The sequence below is a fragment of the Choristoneura fumiferana genome, chromosome 5, assembly GCF_025370935.1.
Source record: "Choristoneura fumiferana chromosome 5, NRCan_CFum_1, whole genome shotgun sequence".
Taxonomy (NCBI): Eukaryota; Metazoa; Arthropoda; class Insecta; order Lepidoptera; family Tortricidae; genus Choristoneura; species Choristoneura fumiferana.
In genome coordinates, this window is record NC_133476.1 from 6,354,288 (window position 1) to 6,373,779 (window position 19,492).

The window sequence follows — 19,492 nt, forward strand, 5'->3', positions numbered from 1 at the left end:
TTGTTGAAAGAGATCCCTTATTAAGGATAAGTTCGTTTTTATACCGCTTTCTGTCTATTAATTGAATTTTGAATTGATATGTGCAATATTTTTTTTTAACTGTGTCAAACTATTAAGTAATATATTATAGGCTGGATCTCTCATAATGCGGGTTTCCGGAGTGATTTGATTATTTAGTTTATGTTTTTTTTTTATCAAGCACAATAACTAACTAGTTTAGATTTTGTGTTCTCTTAGGCACGGTTACAGGTGTACAAATAAAAACAGCGTAGGTCAAAGAGTATTGGTATTAGTACCTATAGGTGTACGTAAAAAGGTGACGTTTTAAGTGTGCCCCCGCTGGCGTACGCGTACGCGTAGCTATCAATACTCCCCGTAAAAAAAATATTTTAGTGCTATTTCCTTAAAAAAACCATTTGTTTGGTTGATCTTGCCTTTGAAAAATGTTATTTCCCGAGTGTAATGGCGACGAATTTATCAGAGCCTCGCACAAAGAAGAACGGTTTGGTTTGATTTCTTCCCGTAGGAAAAATTGTACGAGTATTCTGAAATGAGGAAATCCGAGCTAAAAATCTGAATCGAATAGTTTGACATTTCCGCTCTGAATTCGCGCAGAAAGTTTTACACATATAACTTAGTGTTAGTTTAAGAAAATTTTATGTAGAGAGCTAGTACTTTTTAGAGTTCCATATTGAAAGGGTGCCAATGGGATTTTATTGTATTGTGTTGTGTGCCCAACCGTCGGTATTAAGCCTGGATTTCATTTACTTATTTCAAGAGGAAGGTTCTTAGTAACTATGAACCGTAATAGAACCTTCTGACAGAGCTAGCAGGGTCTGCATTGTACCTTTTTCTTTATTATTACAATTTTTAATACAGATTTTTATTTGCTGACTGCACTTTTTCTTTTCTGTACTAAGATTGTCATCCGAATTCGTTCCAAGTTTCAAATCGATGCCATAAGCTGTTAGTCTTGTCCTGTGGGGACGACTCTGGATTGACTACCGTAATTCCACTTTTTTTTTATTCGACTGGATGGAAAACGAGCAAGTGGGTCTCCTGGTGGTAAGAGAGCACCACCGCCCATAAACACCTGCAACACCAGGGGCATTGCAGATGCGTTGCCAATCTAGAGGCCTAAGATGGGATACCTCAAGTGCCAGTAATTTCACCGGCTGTCTTACTCTCCACGCCGAAACATGTTGAAAAAATGACTTTCTGCCAAGTTTCTTGCGGCGCATTCTTCTTGGCAATGATGGTCTTTCCGAAAGCGCTGGTAGTTTTAAAAAATGACGTGTAAAAGTGCCCATTGCGCCTATTTACTGAATAAATGATTTAGATTTTTTGATTTTGATTTTTTATCCTACTATCCTACTAATCCTACTAATATTATAAATGTGAAAGTTTGTGAGTGAGTGAGTGAATATGTTCGTTACTTCTTCACGCTGAAACGGCTGACGGATTTGGATGAAATTTGGCGAAAAGTTAGATAACATAGGATACTTTTCATCCCGATATTCCCATGGGATAGGGATAAAATCTTGAAATAACCACCGCTCAGCTTTGTCATGAAAATTGGTATATAGATTTTGACATCTGGAATAAAACATAGCCTACTTTTTATTTCGATATTCCCACGAGATAGGGATAAAATTTCGAACTAATAACCGCTGGGCTTAGAGTCATGAAATTTTACCATGATTGTTTTTAATGTAATGTCAATGAAAACAACGATTTAATTTTCGGGAATCCCACGGCAATTATTAAAAATCCCGGTATTTCAGCTGTTGGACCTAATGATTTACGTGTGCGAAGCCGTGGGTAAACACTAGTTGGACGATAAAAGAGTATTATAGTAGAAATTATGTAGATTTCTATTTACTAGTACTTATCATATTTACTGTGGAGTCATTGTTGGACCAAACAATCATTTTGAATCACTTCCCTGTGTCTACTCTTATTTCCCTGTCTTATGTAAATTTAAAAATGCCTCTTCTAAATATATCGAAAATACAAACTGAGACATGGATGCACAGAAAAACCAGAAAAAGAGACCAGCGCTGGGAATCGAACCTAGGTCCTCAGCAATCCGTACTGCGTACTATAACCCCTACACCACCGTTGGACAGGAGTCAAGATACAAATTTCTCCTATGCACACATATCTCAGGTTGCCTTTTTCTACTACGCTACTTAAGCAGCAAAAAATTCTAAATTAATCCATATTTTAACTGACCCTTTCAATTCTAAAATACTCCATCATAAACCTTGGGAAAATATACGTCAAAAAATATAAGTGGATATACATGTTTCACCATTTTAAAAATTCTACCCTTAGGGGTATAAAGGGGAGTGTAAGTTTTGTATGGAAAAAACGTTAGGTATATATATTTGAAGATATACCTAATCCTAAAACTTCGTGAAAATGCTATTAAACATTCTAAGTTAAAAGGGACATGGAAACATTGTGAATGACTCTTGAACAGGACTAAGAGAATACGTGATTCGCCATTTTTAAAAATTAAACTTAGGGAAAACATTAAATAATGAAATATGAGTAAATTCAAAATAATTATTTACTGCTGATTGAAGTATCTTAAAGAGCTTTCACATCACTAGAGCCAACGTCAGTCAGTCAGTCAGCCAGTCGTCAGTCAAGTGTCAATGTCAGTCACCATATTTGTTTACACAATTGTTTTTTCCATTGAATAGTACCATAGTTCAATGGTATGTATGAATTTACCAATCCACATTGGGCCCGCGTGGGAACTACGGCCCAAGCCCTCTCATTCTGAGAGGAGGCCTGTGCTCAGCAGTGGGATGTTAATATGCTGGGATGATGATGATGATGATGAAGTATTAGTGTTATCATAATAGCCTATTGTGTTTCTAGTTATTGCAAACAAGGTTCTTTTATGCATGGGTGCTACGTAGACAGCTACGACAAAGCGTAGGTTGCTACGCCGTAGACATCATGTTTGTTTTACGGGGAACGTGTTTAAAAAGGCAGTTGTTTTTACTATGCTTACTAAATATTATATTAACTTGTAACTACCTCTATGTATCTATGAATGTAACGGAATTTTTAAACTTGATTTGCACCCACTTTCTATTTTAATATTGATATGAAACTTGGCATTTATGCGTAGTTCTAACGACAATGTAATACTATGGTATCGTCGAGCTGACCTGATGATGGAGTTGGAAGCTAGGATTCCAAGTCTCTGGAACTCCAAGCCGAACAACGTGACCTAGCCGTGTTTTAGTTTGTTAGAATCGTCTTACAGTGGACTCTTACGAAGAACCGATGAGTGAGCATTAAGGCAGGAGCTGGAAGTCCAAGACAGATCGAGCGACGTAATCTAGTCGTTTTTGGTGTTATTTATGATTCCTACGAATAAATAGTTTTAATCCTTCAATTTTTTAAATATGAAATATCCACTCCAATCAATGTTCGCGAAGTTAAACATTTTTCTGTACGCGTTTAACTTGATGCAGTTCAAGTCTATCTCGATGACGAATACGTTTATGACCAAGAGTAACTTTAAATGGCGCTTTGTTTTTGATGAGATTTAATAATACAAAGGCACGCGGGGCCGTCCCTTGGCTCTGCCAGCACCGCCGAAACTTTCGTTTTATCACATTTGTAGCCTGGACCTGAATTAATAATCCCATGTAACCTTCAAAACTTAATTAGATAAAATATTCTCTCCACGTATAACTTTACCTTATGTAATTTTATTTTTACAATGTGCCTGTAAAAACATCGTGGATTACGCACATTCCTGGCAGCATTACGTTTTATGAGTTCGTCAGGGATGTTATGACGTAAAAATTGTGGAGGATTTAATAAGGGTACGTTAATAGCACTTATGTTATCCTTTTGTTTATAGGTCAACATACTTACTCGTAGATATCCAGGATAAAATAACCTTATAAATAAATCATTAAACCAATTTATCTTCATTTGACGCTATACTCGTAGAATTTGTGACTGTAATTTACAAAGAAATTTTATTTTACGTCTATGGGAGGTACCCTAAAAAATTTATTTTTTATTTTTTTGTTGTACCATTTTGTCGGCATAGTTTACATATATATCCGTGCGAAATTACAGCTTTCTAGCATTGATAGTCCCTGAGCAAAGCCGCGGACAGACAGACAGCAAACAGACAGACATGGTGAAACTATAAGTGTTCCGTTTTTGCCATTTTGGCTCCGGAACCCTAAAAACGGTGCGCATACGATGCGTCACTGCGATTCCGTACCGTCACCGTTTTTTAAGCAGCTCAAATTCTCCCTAAGTTTTAAATGCACAACCAAAGTTGTAATCAAACAGTAAAAACGAAATACCAGTGAGTTCATTGATACGAACTTCCGCAAAATGAATGGAATATTAAAAAAAATTGTAGGTCTTTTATTTGTGTAAACAGAACGATTTTAATTCCAGAATATATTTGCCGTACCTCCATAAAAGCTGAAACGAGAGATATGAGATGTTATCCGAATTTCAAATGGATGCACGTGTCAAATTGCAGATATGTTGATACGGATATTGGGCACTGGGGAATGAACACAAATGATAACCGTGTCTCTACGGATTCCTAACAACCATCTGATATTTTCGAGCGAATTAAATTGTATTCTCATGGCGAAATTAATCGGATTACTCACGTTTTTTATCGAGTTTAGCTCGGCATGTTTTGGACTAATTCGTAGTTCTTCTTCTAGGAGCGCACGCCACGTAGGCTGCTGCAAAACGGGTACTGCGTGCCACCTCTCTGCTTGCGCGACTGATCCACGAAACTAATACCGGCACACAACTATTATACCCTCGTTTTCATCGTCATTTTTACGACTATTGTCAAAAAACACTCTGAAAAGGCACGTTCACACTAACTGTTGACGCAGTACGAACATTCAACACTGATTTAAAACACAGGGGTATTGACTAACCACTATCCGTTCGTATCCGTTTTATTTCATGAATCTCAGGGTAGTTTCATTTTTAAATCGTATTTTCTTATTACAAACTGACCAGCACCTTTACCTTACCTAATGGTAACTGCAATAAAAAATATCTAAACCTACGCGGGTGAATATTCAGCGTTTTTGCAGCGTTTTATAAAAAGGGGCATTAGCCCAGGGTTAATTTTTTATGAAAGTATGACAATACCAATTCTGAATTTAGCGTAATTAAAATTCTTGTTACTTGTCTTTCCGTTGTGGTAATAAACATGGGACGTTAATGACGTTTGACCGAGAGGTCAAAACGCTCAAATATTCGCCCACGCACGGACGTATGCTTTACGTTAAGTTTGTACCTATGCTAACTACTTTTTGACAATCACGCAGTGATTATAATGGTGATCAACGTATACTTCGCTGCTTAAACACAAAAGGGCTACAAATAATAAAAAAAAATTGCAATAGTTGCACGTTAAGTAGCATTTAAAATGCAATTATTGCGATTGAAAAAAAAAAATTTTTTTTGACTTGTGGCCCTTTTGTATTTAAGCAACGACTTATAGTCAACTTTATAGGACAACAGGACTGTATTACAATATCAAATACTCGAGAGATGATAGAATTGTAGACGTAGAGACGTTCGTGGGTGTAAAATTCATAGTTTTAGTAAATTTTTCTAAATATTAAAAAGTTGACTCCTTTAATTCTTCAATACTTTTTTGATATAATACCACTTTCAAAATATAATCTATGCACTTTTTATTTCTAAATCCTCTTCAAAAATGTGCAATGTTGAACATAAAATCAAGAAATTGCCTGGCATTCTAGGAACAAGCTCTCAAAGAGACTAAAAACTTCCTTTCTTTCACAACGGCTTTTCAAATTGGGTCGCTCAGGGCAAGAAGGCTACAGTTCAACAGATTTGTGGGCACTTGAGAAGAACTCTTTTTCTGGATAGTGCACGTCGCATTTGTTTAAGTGTGTAACACTTTCATTTTCAGAATACTAGTTTCTTTTGAAGAGAATGAAATTTTACCTCACAAAGACACGAATACTGTTTATTCTACATTCTGTTAGATATTTTTTCTCGAACTCATAGTGTGCTGGAAATATTTTTCACTTGCTAAAGCAGTATTATTGAATCAGTTTATATTTTAACAAAACAAGTAGAAAGTTGCTTTCGAAATTCATTTACATATTCATTAATCTTGTTGGAAAATTTGATTTTCTGTGGAAACGTAATCAAAATATTTGGCTTCAACTTCTTTTACAGTTTCGAGGACCTATGTTTTGTTATTCTTCTAATATACACAAGAAATTTCAAGACAAATCGTCATTAAACAGAACAACCTTATAAAAGTATGTATTTCATGCGGACAAATTCAAATGGAAATTAAAAATGTAGTCACGCCTTTGATGGAAATCGCAAATGTATTTCAGAACATCATTCAATATATTGTCAACTGTGAATTAGAAAATAAATAAATATTTTTAACTTAAACAGTTTTATGGTTTTATTTTATTTTAACTGCACAAACCTGCGAAGCAATTCAACGGTGTGTGTGAAGTTCCCAATCCGCACTGGGCCCGCGTGGGAACTACTGCCCAAGCCCTCTCATTCTGAGAGGAGGCCTGTGCCCAGCAGTGGGACGGATATAGGCTGGGATGATCATGATATGATGATGATTTTATAAATTATCAAGTTTTTATTGATTCGTTACCTCGTACTTTATCTAACAGGAAAATTCTTTCAATTGGGCATTTCTAACCGATGTACCCTGAGTTTATCTCTCCGATTTCAACAAAATTTGCGAGGTACCTAAAGTCAGTTATATAAATATGATACCATTAGAAAATGTTGAAAAACACCTACAAACTACCTTGTGCAGCTATTAGACGAAACAGAAAACCCCATCTGCAACGAGAACTACCTACTCCGATCGATAGGGGCCCCATAAGCAATGTCACGTAACATACGTGCCGCGAATTCAGGCAAGGTGAAGTTCAGGCTGGTGAATTTTAAGGTAAAAGATTATATGGTACCTATAATTTTGCCACTACAACGAGTTTTCTTAGTTTTGATATTCCTGGTGATTTCCTGGTGACCTGACACACAGGTTCATCCTAGTTCGGGCATCAGTCTTAGCCACACGGGTCTGACTTCCTTATGCAGTAACTAAGTACCAATGTAGAAAACTGTACCTGGTGGTGGTGAAGAAAAATAAATAATTTTTTATATTATTAAAGTCAATACATTTTTCACCAGTTAATACTCGTAGAAGAACATTCTGCCGCTGTGCTATAGAGTTCATAAAATAGGAATATACTTGATAGATAATACAGCCCGAAGTAAGAGATAAGAAATATTTTTGTTTCTACAATGTAAAGAGAATTTCTAATTAAACTAAAGCCGCGTGTTTATATCACGTTTATTTGAATGAAACCTTTTGAATTTAGTGTATTAATTAATTAAATATTAATTAATTACCATTTTCACTAGAAGCTTTGGTAGTAGATAGATGTAACCTAATTGGTTTTTTTTACAATATTCTTTCACCAAGAAACGGATATTTTTTTTGAAAATACCTATTGTACAGCTGACGTAATTCTGCATTATGAAGTGCTTTATTTTTGTCGTTCATAACTGTTCTGTTTTGATGACTTTTATTGCCAGTTTTTTTACTATTTAAGCTTGTATCCGTATCTATAAAACGCGGTCGTAAAGACGATCCGAACAGTCTTCCGGCGACCGGATCACTACTGCGGCTGTTAAATTCACATTTTTCTCATATCGGCAAGCTTTCAATGAATACAAATGCCTTTTACCGCTTAAGCCGAGACGCGTTCGAGTCTTAATGCTGTATTAATAAGGGTGACGATACGATTTTTTTATCGTAAAGGTCATGCATAAAGAATGCTCCTCAGTGGCTAAAAATGGTCACTATTTCGATTGTCTTCACCAGTGGCAAGAAAGTGCTCCTTTTCACGTGTAGAAGGATGATAGCTGGATTAATCCATTTGGAAGCACTGTAAAGGGCTGCGTTGGCAGTGGTAGAGTTAAAATTCATTTCGTTAACATTATAGCATCGTTGTGCTCCAACTTCTGCCCGGAGGGTGTGATGTTCAAACGATTTAGGAAAGCGAACATGGTATATAAAAAGTGTTTTCAGCATATTTATTGATTTTTCGTTTAATTATGGTTTACATTTTATACACCTTTCGCAGATTAACGTGGACTAAATCTACCTGTAAAAAAATGGTCTTTTATCAGTAAAAACAAAATATCTTTATAAATATTTAATAAAATATCTTTGGTTTGATTGTTAAATACATGACTATACGTGATAGAAGTTTGACATTACTTCAGTAGGCCAGTTACGGGATAAATACCAGCAAAGAATTTTAGATTTCCTTTTTACAACTTTGTTGGTGTTACGGAGTTTACGAAAGTTTTTATCAGTACACGTGCTTGGGCCCTTGGGAACGCTGGCAAGGCGTAGACCCAATAAAACTCAAGTGTATGGTGGATTCAAACTTTAAGTCACTGTAGCACCTTGCGTAAATAAACTGGAACTCCCGAATTACTTTCGGCGTGTAATCGTTTTGATCAAACACCTTAATTATTAAAATCGGATGAGTAGTCTAGACGCTACGGTGGAACATACGTAAATATAATTATACGTAGACTGCTAAAATCATTACCTTTCCTTTTGGCTATACCATCGTCGTGTAAATATAATAAACAGTGATTTATCTTGTGCTAAATGGAGTTTGTTTACGTCGACGTTCGGGCTGTTATTATCGCAACGATCTCGATGTGAGAATCGAGTGCCAATGGTAAAATTTTGTTGTAAATCTGAATTTCATTAATGTATTACAAATTTCTACTTTGCTACTACCTTGTAATACTACGTACCGTAACCAAAAGACATTGAATATGGACCTGCTCTGTAAAGGAATGCCTCAACTCAACTATGAAATTTGCAACTTTTAATTTTTGACACTGGCCTTGAGATATACTTCCCTTCCTTTTTTAATAGCAAACGATAAAATAATCAACCTAAGTATTTCAATCGAATTCAAAAGAGGAGGTTTTCAATTCGTCTGTATGTTATTTTGTGAAATTATTTGTTACGCGATAATTATTATAGCGGCACTATAGGATTACTACGCGGAAACAGAAAATGATTTGATGATGTAACATACCTACACGGACGATGTAATTTAGCGTGTTATGCAATAAAGTTCCCGGGCAAGGGCTATTCGGTTGTTATACCAGTAACGAAGGCAACGAAGGACTGAGTTATGACGTCACCGTCCTTTACGGCACGGCCTAGCCCTAACAAGAATGGCGTAACCTCGTTTGTTGCTTTTAGCAAAATTATATTGTCTTTTGTTTTCAGTATAAAGTACGCTTAAGTGTATTGAACGTGAAACTAAGATAAAATATCAAGACAGAAGAAATCTAAAGGTGGATCCACGCTTGTATCACTTTAGCGTGACGTATCACCGCAGCACCGACAAGTATCACGTTTGGACGCTTATACCTGCTGAGCTGGCAATGTTGCATTTTTGTTAGTTTTTCTCGATTATTCCATAAAAATTGAATGAAAATTAAAAATGTGTTCTGATAGAACTGTTCTTAATATGTAAGTTAATGTGTCTACTACAATAATTATTCGTGATAGACTTTTATATTCTTTAAAAACGAATAAATGTTTATTAACGGTTTAAAAAAACAGTCTATCACGCATAATTTTTTTTGTTCGACTGGATGGCAAACGAGAAAGTGGGTATCTTGATGGTAAGAGATCACCAACGCCAATAGACACCTGCAACACAAGGGGGATTGCAGATGCGTTGCCAACCTAGAGGCCTAAGATGGGATACCTCAAGTGCCAGTAGTTTCACCGGCTGTCTTACTCTCCACGCCGAAACACAACAGTGCAAACACTGCTGCTTCACGGCAGGATTAGCAAGCAAGATGGTGGTAGCAATCCGGGCGGACCTTGCACAAGGTCCTACCACCTGCAGTAGAGTTGCTCGTTATTTTATGAAGTTCAGTAAAACTAAGCTCATTCAAAAATAATTTATTTAAGAGGTAAGTAAGTAGGTAGTTTGATTACACACAATTTATGCTCGTTTTCACGTTTTTTAAATTAGTTACCTATTCGAATTTGTTTACCATCCGATTACTATCAAAATATCCAAAAATTTGGTACAGTCGAATACTGAATCATGTATCAGGGCGGAACCTTTTAGTAATCAATTTCACTATGGTTTTCTCGACAAAAGTTAATGAAGAGATCCGATTAAAGTTTATGAAGAGCATCCGTGTTAAATTTTACAGGGATGTTCTCTGAGATTTTATAAAAACCATAAATATTTTCTGGTGGACCGGACGAAATTCGAATCCGCATCTCCTGGCTATACGCGCCATGTACATGGCAAGTGAAGTCAAGTGCAAAAATATGAACTTATTCAAAGTTTCAAAAATAAGTACCACAGACTGGTTCGAATAGATACTTACTTTTGCACTTGACTGTATCCTACCAACTGGATCATCGGGATGCCCGGTCGGTAACCTCATGTAGATTAAATCATTCCTTTGAGTAACCTTCATTTAAGTCATTATCCATTAAGGGATAGATGCAGTTTGCGGCGGGACCTTTCACTGCAAAATGTCTGTTAGAACCCGTAGACCTTATGAATACCGGGGTTTACTAATGTTTCGGCGAATAACGTTCGGCAACCTGTTTTATTTCGCAACTATTCATTTCCCAACCATTTAATATTTCTGAAACAGTGAATATTTCAGAATTTTTATATAACTAACCTAAACTAACCTAAAGGGTTCTACACGATGGCTCTGAAATATTAACAGTTTTAGAGTTTGCGAAATGGAAAGTTGCGAAATAAAACAGGTTGCCAAACGTTACGTTGCGAAAAGGCAGTACTCGGAATACCGGACTTCATTAAAGCAGCCGCTTATGAATTTCACGGAGTTGTTGAGCAGCGCCGAACGGGCAGAGACCTGGCTAACCTAAAATTGTGGTCTACCGAGTTTGCTGTATTCTGAGAGTGTTTGTGTATTGTTTAATTAAATGCAGTACGGCTTGCTTGCTAATTCTCGCTTATTTTTTGGTCTATTCTCGGCACTTCGTTTTTTTAACCGAATTTGAATTTTTTTTTGGGATTAAATTGTGTTCTAACAGGTAGGGTACGGTACGGTAATAAATTTACCGATTGTTGCCATTGCATAGGAAATCGAGTTGCCGGTAAGAAAAAAAATACGACATTTGGTGGAAATGGCTATATTGATTATTTTAGGCAAAAAACGTGATTTTGTTCATTCACTGGAGGGTTTACCTTATAATTAAAATGTTATCTAGCTTCTAATTAGCCGGAAATAATAAAAAAACTAAAGTTTAGTCATAGACCTCTGTCAAGATAATTTCAACTAGGTAATTTAATTACGATAAAAGTTAGCTTATATGCCAGAATATACCTAAGTTAATCTAAGGTGGCTTTCTGAATCGATCGTACGTGAGATTGATACCGAAGAATTCCAAATCCAAAATCCAGATAAACCACATGCTACACACATGCCAGCATAAAGTAACGCACTTTTGTGTGATTTACAATGAATTCTGTCCCACAATGGTATTAAATAATTTGGATAGCTGGTTATCGAAGTAATTAATTAGTTCGACTGAGTTAAGTTAAAGGAAACAACCAAAACCGTTATATTTTTTTACCATTATCGTTTTTCCGTGCAACGTTGCAATAAAAGCTCTTACTGTAGTGAAGAAAAAATAGCAATGCGCAGTGAATTCTTAATATGTCCCAGGACGTCCCATTCGAGCATAATAGCCTCCCATGTTGTTCCCACGTTGTCAAATTACATATGACGGATAGTGAAAAAGGCAGCAGTTCCCCAGCAACCCGTTGTGGGGATAGGGGAGGGCAGGACAAATTAGATCAGAGGGTACCTCTAAATGAAATGGTACACTTGTCAAGTCGACCCCATCGATATCGATTCGGGTTACATAAACACACTGAAGTGAGTCGGCTCGTACCGATAAATGGTGGAATGTTGTGATAACGATGGGGATGTCGATCTGTTGTTTTAATTTCTCGCCGTGTTTTCGTTATTTTTGTCGGTAATTGGTTGTGACTATTTTTATTTCGTTATATAATTGACAACAAAGTAATCCTGTAAGGGTTCCGTTTTTGCCAACTGAGGTTCAGACCCCTAAAAATACAATGCAATATAATAATATTAAAATAAATGCAAATATACGTACAGCCGAATGCAAACAAATATATACAGCCATAGCGTCAAAACATAAATAAACAAATAAATAAATATCATGGGACACCTGACACCAATTGACCTAGTCCCAAACTAAGTAAAGCTTGTACTATGTTTAGTGGCATGAAGGTGTACAGATATTTTTGACGTTTTGGTAACGTATATAATATTTATGCCCATGACCGTACGTTCAATACATAATACTACCAACATAAAATAGCAATAGAAATTGTCAAAATAAACTTTGTGAATAGGTACATCTGAGTTCAGTTAAAACACCAGTAACTTCCTCATGCAAATTATTTTAACGATTGTCACCTAACTCTTTTAAACTTTAACGACGCAATCTGCTAAACTACAAAAAGTGATTAGACACACATTATGTCGTTGCCCGTGATTAACGGCGTAATTAAAAGACCACTTTAAGGAAATAAACTGGCTCGGGCCGGTTGTAAACGCTTTTCACCATTCGGTTAGAAACGGTTGTTATTATTACAATCGTTGTAAACTGTTGCAAATTTCAAATAACATGAAATGGGTTAAAACGTTTATTAAATAACATGGTAAATATAATGTTTTCTCTCGAGTCTTGGATGTTTAATATTGTATTTAAGTAAATATGTGTTTATCTATGCTATATAACGATTTTTATCGGTCGCATAGTACAAGTTTTGGTGTTAAGATTTCCATGACATTTATTCACTACCCTTTATTCGCGTAAACCACCAAACCGAGCAATTGAATTTAAATTCCGGGTTTCCCGTGTGAATCCCCAAAATCTACATCGCGAATCCCACTAACGTTGCATTAAAAAAAAACCGGCCAAGTGCGAGTCGGACTCGCGCACCGAGGGTTCCGTACAAATATTTTTATTATATGATGAAACTAAAAGTTTATGATTTTCGCATTTTTTCCTTATCTGTGCTATAAGACGTTGCTTCGTACCAAATTTCAAGATTCTGAGTTCCCGGGAAGTACCCTGTAGGTTTTGATTCCCTTGCGGGTGTCGAAAATTTGCAACATGAACGGCTGTATCTTTTGATTGCATTGGCTTAGAAGTTTTATTTTTTCACAGCTCCAAAAGACAGTAGACCTGAGTATTTGATATGAATTTCAGCTTGATAACTCCACGCATTCCTGAGAAAAAGGGTCTTGAGGGTGATTCTATAAGGGTTCCGTTTTTTCCTTTTGAGGTACGGAACCCTAAAAAACGCTACAAACAAATCGATACAAACGCCCGTCAACAATTTCCAATCAATCCGACAGTTTCCGGACTTTCTGGGCATCAGAATTGTTGAAAATAATCGACGACCTGAGGGGCTACTACGAAACTCGCAAATCGAAGTTCGTATCGCATCGTCCCTTTCACTCGCGTATTAAATGTCATAAGCGTCAGCGGGATGGCAACATACGAAGTGCGAGTTTTGCACTTCGTGGTGTAGGGCCTGCATCGAATATATTGCTAAACTAAGTCAATTAGTGCATGCTCTCATTTATAAAGTGGATTGCGGTGTTATTCGTCCGCTAGCGTCAATATTTAATGTGTATAGAACCTCTAGCATTTTAACGCTTTTAGAGAGTGTTAAAATTTCAGTGGAATGGTCCGTATGTTGTGTTTGGACGGTTCACTTTATTGGTCTAGCTTTTATACCATCATAACTATTTCAGAACTTATACCAATATCTTAAGTTAAGTAGAGCGATGAAATTGGCAAAGCCGCGGGGAGAAATTGGAAAAAGAGAGCTCTCTGTAGTTTTTGCTTACTGGGATATTGCTTACTGGGATATCATGATAGAGGTAGGGTTTGTACCTGCTGCAAAGTGTCCGTCGCCATTCAACGTGGTAACGCGGCCAGTTTGATGGGTTTGCGCCGGGGACAACACGAGGGGGCCTTCTGGATTTAAACTATTCTTAAGTTAAGAGTGTTTATTTTTTGTTGGTATTTTCTCTCCTTGACATGAATAAATTACATTATTTATTCAGCAATGGACTGAAACCATCTGATGACGGCAATTTTGAAACTTGCGTTGATAAAGTTAGCTTCTACTAAATAGCACAGATCTTCTTACATTATGATAGTAACTGCACGGTGAACTTTTTGAGGTATCAATCGAAGACGGAAGCTTTTTAAAGTAAAATGTTGTAAAAAAAGAACGAGTTTTATTTCAAAATTACAATATTATCAATTTTCTCATGGCGTTTTACTTCACGGAAAAGCTCGTGCTAAATTTGAAATAAACTCAAAAGACCACAAGCCACCACTAAGCTACCACACGGCTTCTTATAAATAAATAATTTCCACTCATTTCCCACTATCGGCAAGCGGATGTCCACCAACGAGATGACCAGATGATGTGGTTAAAGCCAAGAAAGAAAGTGGTTCTCGGTGGATGCAGGCCGCTTCCAACCAAAGCAGCTAGAGGTCTATGGGGAACGCCTATGTCCAACAGCGGACGTCCTACGGCTGATAATGATGATGATGATGATTTACGCTATGTCGAATCAACGTCACCTGAACAAAGTCACTATATTCAACAGAAAGGATGAGACATTAGGCTGCAGTAAAGCGCCGCGCTCGTTAGTTCTCGTCTCAATATTTTATGAAAAGGAAAAGATTGTGCATCAATGATTTGCATTGCTTATGTATCCTCACCGCACTGCTTTTACGTATATACTTTTTCACCCTTTCTTGAAACGTGCTCACTTCCCTCCCACGATAAGCAAACTCAATGTAAATTTTCCTTGTAGCATACGTTGCGCAAATATATCCCTGCAAATCTATAAATATTATATTATTTACTTAATTTATACTTGTGTAGGTACTATAAGTGTATTTTACGGATGTCTGTGCATTAAATATTTAGTATAGTATTTTTTTAAAACGATTGGCTTCTAAATTAGTGCGCTTTACCTATCGTGGATGATACTGCAATACCGCGTAACCAACAATGCCTTTTTTTTCAGGAGATAAACCTCCCTCCTCCCTCCTGACAATTTTTTGAAGTAGGTATACCTTTGATTTATCAAATAAACAGAATTTCAACCTTCTTGAATATCCCCGTACTGCAAGACAGAGGCGTGAAAATACGCCAAAATGCTTCGAAAAAAGATAGTAGGTACAGTAATTTTCTTTGCGCTCGATTTGGCGGGGGCACTGCCGTGCCTCTAGCTAGATAAATTCTGGTACCAGCAGAAAAACGCAGACTGATATTTTTACTCAAAACAATGTTTCTATTTTGACCCAAAGGCTAAACCTTTTCGACTTGCGACATACATACTCACAAAGAGAAATAAATAATTCCTAGCACCGTAAAGAGACCTTGAGCGTTTCATAAACCAGTATTTTTAATTGACAATTATTGTAAGGGAAATTGGACTGAAAATATTTGTTTTACCTACGTAAAGGCTCGGTTTTATCGATCTTGTGTATAAAACAAACGGATGTTTTATGTTTCGTTTAGCAACCAGCTCACGGGTGATTCGTAAACTTTATTCATGTGGGGAATCCAAAAGTATGCCATGAATATTTGAACAACGCGATTACTTTGTTTCAAATATTTCAGTGAACAGTATTTTTTTTATTAATCAGGGTTGCAAACCAGCAAGAGTGACCTGATGGTAAGTGAGCATCAGCAGCTATGGACACAATCTTGCACATGCGTTGTCAATATAAAGGTCTAAAGATAGGATATGTACCTCATATCGACGATGAAAAACAACAAGAGCATGGCGTGAGTCATGAAAACATACCTGAGACCAATTTTATTACTTGTTATCGTGTCAAGCTAGCAGTTTTTAAGGCGTGATTGAAATTGGTTATGTATGTATGTTTGTAAACTCTTTATTGTACAAAACAAGTAACAAACACAATTGTCAGACATTGAGATATACATACACATATATATGGTTATTTTTATGGAGTCTATTTAAAATAGTACCATCAGCTGCATGTCATAAAACAATACTGCCAATAGACACCTACATAGATACTCGTAAGTATTAGTGGTAGATTATAATGTGTTGTAAGATATAAAAATATTACGTCTGTAAGGATTCATGCGTGGAAGCGTTTATGTGATGCATATGAATGCTTACTCTGAAGTCATGGATCTTGTACCATCAGCCAAATATGTGGTCTACCACCCTAAACTTGATAATCGTTTGCATATCATAAAACAATAATGCCAAAAGATGTGTTTGTCAACTTGAAAGTTCGACTTTAGCGACATATTCGTTAAATAGGAACTTGTTTAAAAATTGATAGACCACTTATTTGGCTGATGGTACATAAAAAAAAGATACCTTCTACGAACACAAATATTTTATTTTGCATTGAAATATCAAGTTTTAGTTTAGTTTCGCTACCGAGTGACATCGTGTTGTTTCGTCTAATCGCCAGAAAAGCCTATTAACATCTAAACTTCCAGCCATAACCATAAACTTAGTTACAGCTCTCACAAACGATCAAATAAAATGTTTGCACTGCTTTTTATTTCAGTAACGACGTACTAGGCTGTGGAATGTCACTAAAAGAGATTTGTGTGCTTCAAGTTTAGTTTTGGTTGGTATAGTATACATAGCCCTTCTCAGTCACCTGCCTGCATAACTGCCCCAGCGGAGCGTGCAAAAATATCTGATACATACGTCCTACCTGCCCTATAGAAATAAAGTCGTGACAGATTATTTATGCACGCTATGTTGTGTCGGATATTGGTGCTGGTGACTGTACTTATAATTTAAACCACAATATATAAATATAAATGTGAGAAATGCGTCAAGATTTATTATGTATCACGTGTATAATCTTTTCCTCATCGGAAAAATACTGGTGAAATTTGGAAAATTCGATACTTTTCCCTTTTGCACGTGCGGTATTGATATTTCTACTATCCGTAGCGTACGTTTTGCTAGCGGAAATAAATTTAGTGGTTTCCAGCATCCATATTTTTGTGATATTGTGTACACGTTCAACTTTCAAGCAGGTAAAAAATATGGAAGGCTTGGGTTATTGTAAATAACAGGATATCATTCCTTTCTCCTGTTTCCTATACTTATTACGTAGAAGATATGATCAGTACGTGGCGAAGTAGTGTTTATTTTACAGTGTCCATTTTGAACTCTATATTTAGTTTCAAGGATTAGTAGACAAGTGATCGTACGAGATCGTCAGTAAAGTTCTTGCCCTTCTAAATTTATCCGATGCCTGCAGCAGGCCATATCTCACATATTGAAACATATACAACGTGGGCCCTGTAACAGGAGCAAAAAATTAAGCCACAGCTTCCACTCTTCATCTTGAGCTAATTTAGTTTATAACTTTTGAAAATAATTTGCGTTATGATTTTTAACAAGCAATGCATTGCGAAATCCGTCATTTTTTTACGTGATAGGCGGTGTCATTTAGGCATTGGATGCCCCACATTGAAAATACCATTTAATTTGTTTGAAATAAAAATAATGATAAAATGACTTAAGTTTTGAAAGTTGCAGAACTAAAGTAGTTCCATTTGAGTAGCAGAACCTGTGTTTTAATTTTTTGCTCCTGTTACAGGGACCACCCGGTATTATGCTTCTTATGTCTTTGTTGATAAAAATTGCAAATTATAATTATTTTGTTAACTTATTTGTTAATGGTTGGTCTGACTGGTTGAGCTGCTCTACCATATATTATATACTTACTTATGACAGAGTAACATTTTTTTGCTGACTGTACTTTTTGTTGACTGTACTTGTATTGTCACCCAAGCTACATTGGCATACCGAATTTCAAATCGATGCCATTAACCGTTGAAGAGTTCCGTCCTATGAAGACGATCCTGGCCGGACTAACCAGATCATTGTACTGTCACGCAATTTACATAAGTAATACCAAATTTCAAGTTAATCTAACTACTGGAAGTTGGTCGAATTTAACATGCAAGATCTGATTACAGACAGACAGACACAAAGAACAGTACAAGTGAAACTAAATAAAAGCTTGTAAAATTATTAATGACCGCGATAGTCTAAAACATTGTGTCTACTCTTGTTTCTAATGTGTTAACATCTCCTTTGTGCATCTCTTTCTCTTGTTAAGTGTTATATTCATACATATTATGTACAATAAGGAGATAGAATATAACTAAGGCCTGATTTTGGTATGTTTGGCATGGCTATGGTTTTGGTATGTTTGGCATGGCTATTGGCTATGGTTTTGGCATGTCACGTTATAATGAAGCCCCGACACCGCATTCGAATGTCACAAAATCAACTCGAGGCCGTATTGCCTAATGTTTCTGACTCTCGCCATCACAATCAAATGACAGATTTTGTATGTAAAACTGTCATTTGATTGCGACCGCGAGCGCCAGAAATGTTAGGCAATACGGCGTCTGTGCAATTCACTTACTTCCATACCACAGGCATGCCTTTTTAAATACACAAGCCTGAAACTTGCACATACGAGCGTATGTGCAACTCAGTGCAACGTGCATATTGGATGTTTGCTTTATACGTTATGCCAATCCAATTTATTAAAAGTGTAAACAAACCGATTTCATCAAAATTCTTGTATAAACAACCACGGGATCGAATCAATAACACATTTATCTATAATTCGAGTCTTTTAACTAGATGTCTAATCACTTTATTCACCAAAAATCACTTGATTGCAATATTTATTTTACATTTGAAAAATCTTCGTCAAAATCTGACGTTATCTGTAGTACCATAGACTAGCGTAGAGATGTTGGAAAATTTTACATTTTAAAAATAGATTAATGCGCAGATGAAGAAGCGATTTTTATTTAGTTTCCTTAGAATAAAAAAATGTTACTGCTTTTGAATTGAATAAACAGTCTTTGGAATTAAATCAAGTATTGTAAATAGCACAATATAGACAAAAATACGTTGATCTATTCAATTAATAAATAATCGATTTACTGAACAGATTAATTATTTTGCAATAGGTTTAGGTTTTCACATCACTAAATGTTTATGGTCTGGTTAATGGCGTCTTTGTTTACGCTTGTCATAAATTGGATTGGAATACAATATACCAATTATCATGTCGAAGACCTCATTTGGAATTCGAATTAAAACTCATGTTCACAAATCATTCCCATTATTAACTCTGACAAATAGTTAATTAAAAATCATTTGTGTTATATTTCCGTATTTATGTTGAAGCTAGTTTTTAAACGTCAAGATGAGGCGTGCAGGTTGCAAAATG

General features: G+C 36.2%; 1 protein-coding gene across 2 annotated transcripts in view; it reads left to right on the forward strand.

Annotated features, from left to right (window-relative positions):
* The window catches only part of LOC141428003 (uncharacterized), a 235,181-nt gene that overhangs the window by 171,291 nt on the left and 44,398 nt on the right, over nucleotides 1-19,492 (forward strand). The gene's annotated exons all lie outside the window — the stretch shown is intronic.